Here is a 9,282-nt window from a genome sequence, read left to right on the forward strand (position 1 = left end):
CCCATCAAGAGAAACAAGACCAGAAAGCTGGAAGTAGAGTCAAGTATCTCTAGGGGCCAGCCAGCAAGTGGCGTAGTGGCTGAAGTGCTAGACTCTCACAAAGCCAACTGCAGTTCAAGTCCCTGACCAGCAGTTTGAAACTGATGCTAGGTGTGTGTATGCATGCCGAAAATCCCAAGAGGAGAATGGAAGAGGAGGGATTGCAGCATGGCCATCCCCCTGGGGCCTGATTTCTTGCTTTCTGTCTTTCTGGCAAGCACACATGCCCTAAAGCAAACAAAAAAAAAAAAAAAAAAGGAAAGAAAGAAAACCCTCACAAAAAAAGTCAAGTACCCTAAACTTGAGAGTGGAGCTTGAGGCCAAACAGCAAATCCTGCCAAATACTAATTTTTTTTTTCATTTTTTGGAGAGGTTTTTGCTATAGGGCACGTGCGCTTGCCAGGCAGAGAGAGACAGAGAGAGAGAGATAGAAAGCGAGAAGTCACCCCCCCAGAGGGCATGGCCACGCCACAATCCCTTCTCTTCCATTCTCCTCTCGGGATCTTGGGCACACACGCACACGTGCCTGGCGTGAGTTTAAGCCACCGGGTCTGGGACTCGAACCGCGGTCGACTATGTGGGAGTCCAGCGACATAGCCATTACGCTAACTGCTGGCCCCCCAAATACTAACTTTTTAAACTGGATTTGAATTTGGCTTCCTGTGTATATAGGAGCTTGTCATTCAAAGTATGCATCAGATCACAATTGATAACTTTTACTATATAATTTTCTCAAGAATTAAACTTTTTAAAAATTCTGTTTTTAAAGTACATTACCCTAATATACATACTAATACTTTGGAAAATTGTTTTGAATGTACCGATTCTCTTCCTAAGTATTTAGTGTGCTGGAATGCCATAGCAAAATACCATAGCCTTGTTTAAACAACATAAATTCCTTTCTCACACTGTGGACATGAAGGCTAAGATTAGGTGGCAGCAGGGTTGTTTCCTCTGATGCCTCTCTCTTGCGCTTGCAGGTGATCACTTTCTCTCAGTGTCATCACATGGCTTTTGCTCCATGTAGGTTCATCCCTGTTGTCTCTATATCCAAATCACCTCTTCTTTTTTAAGTTGATTTCTGTTATTCATGATATATAGCATTGTGTTTGCATGCGAGAGTCAGACAAGTACCATCTACAGGGTCCCATCACACCAAAATCCCCCTTCTCTAGCCTTCCAGCTCATCAGGATCTTAGGCATCACCTGGACCTGACATGTTTTTAGCCAGCCTGGAGATCTGAACCCATCCATGGTGGGCCATGTAGTTTTCAGTGTTGCAGTTCAGTTCACTACCAGCTATGCCATCAGGCTGGACCTAAATATCCTCATCTTAAAAGGATACTAGTCAAAACCAGCAAGATGGTATAGTGGTTATGTCACTGGACTTCCACATGGCTAACCGTGGTTCCTGTCCTGGACCTGGTGACTTGAAAATCATGCTGGGAGCATATGTGTGCATGCCCAAGATTCTAGAAGGAGAAAGGAGGAGAAGGGATTGCAGTGTGACCATCCCCCTCCCCCAGGGGGTGATTTCTCACTTTCCCTCTCACTGTCTCTGCCTCTTTGTCGAGTACACGTTATAAGGCAAAAAAAGAAAGAAAAAAAGACACTAGTCACGTTGTATGGGGGCCCACCATAAAGACTTCATTTTCTTTATTTTTTTTCCTTCCTTCCTTCCTTCTTTCTTTCTTTCTTTCTTTCTTTATTTATTTATTTATTTATTTTAAGAGAGGTTTTTGCTACAGGGCGTGTGTGTTTACCAGAAAGACAGAGACAGACTGAGAGACAGAAAGTGAGAAATCCCCCCTCCCTGGGGGGATGGCCACGCCGCAATCCGTTCTCCTCCATTGTCCTCTTGGGATCTTGGGCACGCACACACATGTGCCTGGCGTGAGTGAGTTTAAGCCACCAGGTCCCGGATTCAAACCGCAGTCTACTACATGGGAGTGCAGCGACATAGCCATTACGCCAACTGCTGGTCCCCAAGACCTCATTTTAACTTTTGTTTTCTTCTCTTTCTTTCATTCTCTTTTTAACTTAATCATCTTTTTAAAGGCCCTATTTTCAAATAGAGTTATAGTCTGAGATGCTAGTGGCTAAGGCTTCCACATGAAAACTTCGAGGGTACACAGTTCAGCCTATCACAGTAGGTCAATAAAATTATATAAGAGAATATAACAGGACAATCATAAACCTTAGGAATAATCACATTAAGACTAGATTCTAGGTGGACCCAGGAGTGAATGCATCCACTGGTTTTTAATCTAGTGAGGATTTTTGCCACTAAGTCACTTAGAAATGTGTGTGTGTCTTCACACTAGATATTGTGCTAGTTGCTGTAGACAATGCTTCCTGTCTTTAAGACACTCAGAGCCTGGTAAACACTCGGAAGAAGACATAAACACTAACAATTTAATGCCCAATAAATGGTACAGTGGAAGCATAGATGGGGTATGTTGAAAACAAAGAGAAATATCTCATCCTTCCTGGATGAGATATTCCATAATATAAAGGCCACTTCAGAGAAATGAGATGATGAGCAAGAAGAAAAAAGAAAGAAAAAGAGCTTCCCAGAGAGAAGAAGCAATCTGAGTGATATTCATAGAAGGGCAAATGTTCCTCACGCCTGGATTAAGATATAAACCAGAGCGTGTGATACTTTGGTCAGAAGGAAGGGTCTGGTGTTCCCCCTAATGCACTTGGACTTACCTAGAGCAACACTGCCCAGTAGGACTTTCTGCAATGAGGGGAATGGTCCATCTCCATGCTGTATAATACAGCAGCCCTCATCCTCATCACAGTGGCTTCTGAGCAGCTGAAGGTGCCTAGTGCTGGGGCCAGCTGAGGCACGGACTCTCACATGGCTGACTGCGATTGGAGTCCCAGATCTAGAGACGTGAAACTCATGCCAGGCATGTGTGCCTGCATGCCCAAAATCCCAAGAGGAGAATGGATTACAGTATGGCTGCCCCTGCTGGAGGGTGATTTCTCACTTTCTTTACATCTCTAGCAATCACAAGTACCCAATAGCAAGAATCTCTCTTAAAAAGAAAAGAAAAGAAAAGAAAAGAAAAGAAAAGAAAAGAAAAGAAAAGAAAAGAAAAGAAAAGAAAAGAAAAGAAGGACCAGCAGTTAGAGTAAAAAGAAAAGAAAAGAAAAGAAAAGAAAAGAAAAGAAAAGAAAAGAAAAGAAAAGAAAAGAAAAGAAAAGAAAAGAAAAGAAAAGAAAAGAAAAGAAAAGAAAAGAAAAGAAAAGAAAAGAAAAGAAAAGAAAAGAAGGACCAGCAGTTAGAGTAATGGCTATGTCACTGAACTCCCATGTAGTCAACCTCAGTTTGAGTCCCAGACCTGGTGGCTTAAACTCATGCTGAGCACGTGTGCGTGTGTGCCCAAGATCCCGAGAGGAGAGTGGAGAAGGGATTGTGGCATGGCCATCCCCCTGGGGGAGGGGGGGTGGTGATTTCTCGCTTTCTTTCTCTCTGTCTCTCTCTCTCTGTCTGTCTGACAAGTGCACTTGACCTATAGTAAAAACCACTCCAAAAAAAAAAAAGAAGAAAGAAAAGAAAAAAAAAGAAATGTGTCTAGTGCCACTGGGTAACTCAATTAAAAATTTTTATTTTATTTTAATTGCTTCAAAGTTAAATAGCCACACGTGATTTGTTACTACCGTATTTAACAGCTCCACTTGAGAAGGACTTTTCATCTTTTTTCTATCTCTGCACCACACATGCATAGCAAACACCTATCACATGGCATTTCTCATTACATATGAGACATGGGTGGGAGCTTTCTTTCTGATTGCCAGAGAGCGCATGAGTGTGTCAGGGAGAGACAGACAGAGAATGAGAGAAAGGAGAAGACTATTCAATGTGGTATGGTCAGGCTTCAGTCCTTGTCAGGATTTGGGGTATGCACATACACACACACTGTGTTTTTGAAGTTGCTGGCACCAAGATTCAAACCACGCAGTTGTCCATGTGATATCTAGCTCCCTTAATCTCCAGGCTATGGGCAATCCATGTTGTGGGATCTTCAATGGAAATTTGGCTGAGAATATAAGGCAACAAGTATTACAAAATGAGTTGTGAGATAGGTCACCAAGTCTGTTAGTCGGAGACCGCCGAAAACACAGAGCCAATAGGTTGTGTGTACATACGTAAATCTGAGCCAGTAGACTGAAGATACAGGAAAGGTGATAGTGTGATTCTTGCCTGAAAGTTGGCAGGTTCAGAACCTAGGAGGAACTGATGGTTCAGCTTGTGTCTAAGGGCAGGAAAATGTGAATGCCCCAGTTACAAAGGCAGTCGGGCAGAAGGATTTCTCTCTTACTTGGGGAAGGCCCAGACTTTACATTTTATTCGAACTTTGAACTGTTTGGATGAAGCCCACCCACGTTAGAGAGGGCCACCTATTTTATTCAGTCTATCAATATAGCTTTAATCTCATCTAAAATCAGCCTCCCAGAGAACTCCCAGAATAATGTTTGACCAAATATCTAGACACCCGTGGCCCCATCAAGTTAACTCATGAAATGAACCAACACACAAAATAAACACTAAAGACTACTTATTAGAAGCTTTTAAACTTTTTGCCCACATGAAAGAAATTTGGAGAGAATGTGTGGGGGCTCTGGAGAAAGTTTCATAGAGATCAATCTTCTACGAAAAGCACTAGTGCCCAGAGGAAGGATTCATTTGCCCCCTCACCTGAACCTGTATAGAGAGCTTCAGTGGAGAACCTGACAGGAATCCTTGCTTGGGAGTATGGGTGAGGCAGTGCCTCAGAGTCTGACTTCCACCTAAAAAAATTCAAGATGCAGAATGGAGCCGACTAGCTGTTCCTGGCAGGAGGAAGGAAGGACAGGCAGCAAGTTACAGCTGTCTGACTCCCAAATGTGTTGGCACAAAGCATGCAAGAGTGTTTTCCATGATTAGACATTAGCCACATGTAAGCTCCTTTATCATAAGGTCACCCACAGAGGCCAACATGCCTCAGGGCAGTGATGCTTTAAAACACAGTACATAGTCACAGAGAGGTATATTACCCGAATCCAGGTGAAAGCTACCCAGTGTTGAGGTTTCCAAGGAGATACACAATTCTACCACCCAAGAAGAAGGAGGCTTTTAACTTCAATCAGATCCTAAGAGTATGAAATCAACTTTTAAGTGTGCCAGTCAAATAAGATAATCCCAGCCCACATACCTCCTCCTCCACTACAGTTAAGAGGATTAGAAACCACAGTTACCAAGTTGAAGGAAAAACAGCTGCTGCAGGATGAAAAAGCTCACCATATACACTTCCCTAACTGCAAGCTTACTACCAGTGGCCTGAGCTAGGAAATGGGAATGACTCTAATTTAAAAGAAGTTGGAAACTATATCTGTAATATATAACTAGGCAAATCTAAGTGATGCTAAGAGACGTACCTGACAGCTTTTAACAGAAGTCTTTTATATAGGTGGGCATAAGGAGGAAGGGTTTTGAGTGTCATGCTCGGGTTCTGTTTAGGGTAATTCTTTTACAATTTTATATTTGATGACCTTTTGACCTCATATTACCTAAGATGAGTTAGAAAGGTCAATGGACTGCTGAGCTTTTCATCTAGAGCAGAGAAAAAACTAGCCGCATAGAACACAGTGTTAAGGGACCATGGGGAACAAAATCATTATTCTGTCTCCCTTGGCTGTGTTTATTTCATGGACCAGATATCCATGTGCCTTGAGTCATGATGCAGTTATATCCCAATAAAGCCATCACAGGTTGAAGACATCATAAGGGAAAAATTCATGTAATATTCCTAACTTACCTAGCATGAGAGCTTAGCCTAGTTTGTCTTTTTTTTTTAAGAATTATTTACTTAATTTTATTATTATTATTTTAATTTGATATAGGACTCTGCACTCACTGGAGTGAAACAGAGAGAGAGAAAGTGAGAAAGCAAGTCACCAGTCCAGAACGCGAATCGCAATTGGCCATATGGGCGTCCATCACCTGAACTACCATGCCACTTGCTGGCCCCGTCCTGGCCCATCTTAAAAATGCTTAGAACACTCACATTAGCCTACAGTTGAGCAAAATCATCTAACACAAAGCCCATTTTATAATAAAGTGTTGAATATCTTATAGCATATTGATTACTATCACAAAAGTAAAAAGCAGTATATACGCATGGGTAATTAAAATATGGTTCCGTCGTTGCCCTGCATCCCAGCTTGCCCAACGTCCTCACCTGCTAACCTACCAGGGTTTCAACAGATATCACCATGTGCCCTCTCACATTGAACATGCCATGGAAACCATGATGTCTACACTTCACAGATTTGCTGGGGACAAAGGCTACTTGACAAAGGAAGGCCTGAGAGTACTCCTGGAAGAGGAGTCTCCAGGATTTTTGAAAAATCCAAAAGACTCTGGCTGTGGACAATATAATGAAAGACCTGGAACAGTGCTGAGATGGCAAAGTGGGCTTCCAGGGCTTCTTTTTACTAATGACAGACTTCACCACTACATGCAATGACTATCTTGTAGTGCCCACGAAGCAGAAGGGAAAGAAGTTGGCAGAACCAACCGAAGACTCCCATCCTGCTAAGTGTTCTCCCACAGGTTCTCTTAAGGAATCCAACTCGCAGCTACCCCATATACGGATTTCATCAGCAGATCAGGACTCCTAGAAAATGGACAAAGAAAATCCAACTCCCATTGGACAAGCAGAGAAAGAAAAGTTAGTCAAATGGCAGATAAGTTTTTTGGGTTTTTTTTTGGAGAGGATTTTTGCTATAGGGCGCGTGTGCTCACCAGACCGACAGACAGAGACAGAGAGACAGAAAGCGAGAAATTACCCCCCGGGGGGGTGGCCACACCGCAATCCCTTCTCCTCCATTCTCCTCTTGGGATCTTGGGCACGCACACACACGCGCCCGGCGTGAGTTTAAGCCACCGAGTTCGGGACGCAAACCGTGGTCGACTACGTGGGAGTCCAGTGACATAGCCATTACGCTAACTGCTGGTCCCCTGCCAGATAAGTTTTTGATTTTTATATCATTTGCCTCCTCTTGCCCTCAACAAATAAAATTCCTTTTTAGTTAAAAACATATATATATGGTTTCAACTGAATACATATCACTTTCACACCACAGTAAAGTAAAAAAGTGTTAAGTCAAACCATTCTAAGACAGGGACTGTTTATTCATAATGATTTCTAATAATACACAATAATTTCCTAATGGGAGGTCAGTTTACATGGAAGGAGTGGGGTGCCTAAAGCAGCATCTTATTGTAGAAAATCAGGGCAGATGAGTAGAAATAGACACAATTGAAAATGCCTTAAAAAAATCTCCTCCTCGTGGGTGATTTCTTGCTTTCTGTCTCTTTGTCTCTCCAGTGAGTACACACAGCCTATAGCAAAATTTAAAAAAAAAAAAAAAAGAAATTTTCATCCTTCCAACCAAGATGCAAATTCCTACTATGAAGAATGGGAAGCCATTATATTATTATAAAAGGGAAATGACATAAACAGACTTGTGTTTCTGAAACCTGTATGCAAATCGACATGGACCAAATTCATAGGCTTTAAACATAAATACTTGGTGGGAGATAAGCACAATTTGCTCTAGAAAAGGATGATGGGAACCCAGCTAATGTAAGTGATGCAAAGAAAGAAAGAAATTCAGGAGCCAAGTAACAGGCAAAATTCACCTATCTTGATGACAAAATAGGTGGTAGGCAAGAGAGAATTTTGGTTTTAGTGTTCTTATTTTTTTTCCCCTGGTTTTGTTTGAAGATGATGCTCAGATTTCTAACTTGGGCAATTCTCATGAGCTACATTACAGCAGAAATCCCAGTGGCATGAACTGAAGGTCTAGATCTAGGTGGTCCTTATGGTTCTCAAGATAGAGCTAGGCCTAACTTGACTGCATGGGCAGCCTGCTAGATCGCATCACTGTGTCTTGCTACCTTCCCGTGATGGTAGAATAAAGGGCCCTGAAGATGCCTATGTTCTAATCCTGGAAACTGCGACCAGGTTAGGTGACATAGCAAAGGGAATTGCGAGCACACGTGGAATTAGGTTGCTAACCAGTTGACTGGACATAGGGACTGTCCTGGTTGGTCCGAGGTAATCACAAGGGTTCTTAAAGGCAGAAGACTTGTGTCAATATGATACAATGTGAGCGGGTCCCCCACAGCCATTGCTGACTTTGAAGGTGGAAAAAAGCCAAGGACCAAAGAATGTGGGCAGCCATAGAAACTGGGAAAGGCAATTAAATAAACACACAATTCCCCTGGAAGCTCCAGAGAGGAATGCAGCCCTGCTGATATCTTCATTTTATCCTAGTGAGACCCATTTCAGACATCCAACCTCCAGAACTTCAAAATGATAAATTTCTATTGTTTTGAGTCACTCAGTTTGTGGGAATTTGTTACCACAGCCAGAGAACACAATACACCTTATCATTTATCCTTTCTTAGCAAATCCCTGTCCTCCGATTCATTTACATTCCTAATTTGCTTACCTCTATCTAATGCTTTATAGTTTTCTTGACTCATTGTTACTTGCACTTTGTTTAAATAGTATTCATAAGCTGATTATTATATGCGTACCACTCCGTGACTATCACTGAAGTAAGTGAAACGACCAGGTGTATTCTCTGTAAACAGTGGAGCCCGTCAAATTATCTCAGTACAAACAAGAATGAAAAGAACGCTTTGCGACACGTCTCTTTTTTTCCTTACTTACCTAATCACCATTCAACTAAAACATATCCTAAGTAATAAATAATTTAGTTGTAAAAGTTAGGCAGCTTTCTGTCACAAGATATAATATTTATTTGGCTGTCGAATTAATTAATGTTTGGGAAATGCCATGTAAATGTTAGCTCTTATCCTTTTCTTATTTCTAGTTAAGAACCTAACCTTAAATTTAATTCCGCACGTTAGAAAACGCTGTGAAATATAAGTGATCATGAAGAATGGACATTATCACCCTTACGACTTTATCCGTAACCTACATATAATATTCAGGACTTGAAATGATGAAGATAATATCTCCCAAGCCTTGCCTGGCCTAACGCTCATGAAACATAGATGTGAAGAACATTGGCTGGCCGACTTAAAAATGAATATGGAGCCCAAGGAAACTTCAGATACCTCTTCAATGGAGAAAGAGGGGAGAGAGAGGAGGCAAGACTCTGCAAATTGTGTCTTTGGGGCAATAAGACTATTCTCTGTATTGATGTAAGGTCCAA

General features: G+C 41.8%; 1 pseudogene; it reads left to right on the forward strand.

Annotated features, from left to right (window-relative positions):
• Nucleotides 1-5,529: 5,529 nt before the first annotated feature.
• On the forward strand, nucleotides 5,530-6,711 carry LOC102502328 (protein S100-A10 pseudogene; annotated as a pseudogene).
• Nucleotides 6,712-9,282: the final 2,571 nt, after the last annotated feature.

Source organism: Tupaia chinensis, unplaced genomic scaffold, assembly GCF_000334495.1.
Source record: "Tupaia chinensis unplaced genomic scaffold, TupChi_1.0 Scaffold000127_1, whole genome shotgun sequence".
Classification (NCBI taxonomy): domain Eukaryota; kingdom Metazoa; phylum Chordata; class Mammalia; order Scandentia; family Tupaiidae; genus Tupaia; species Tupaia belangeri.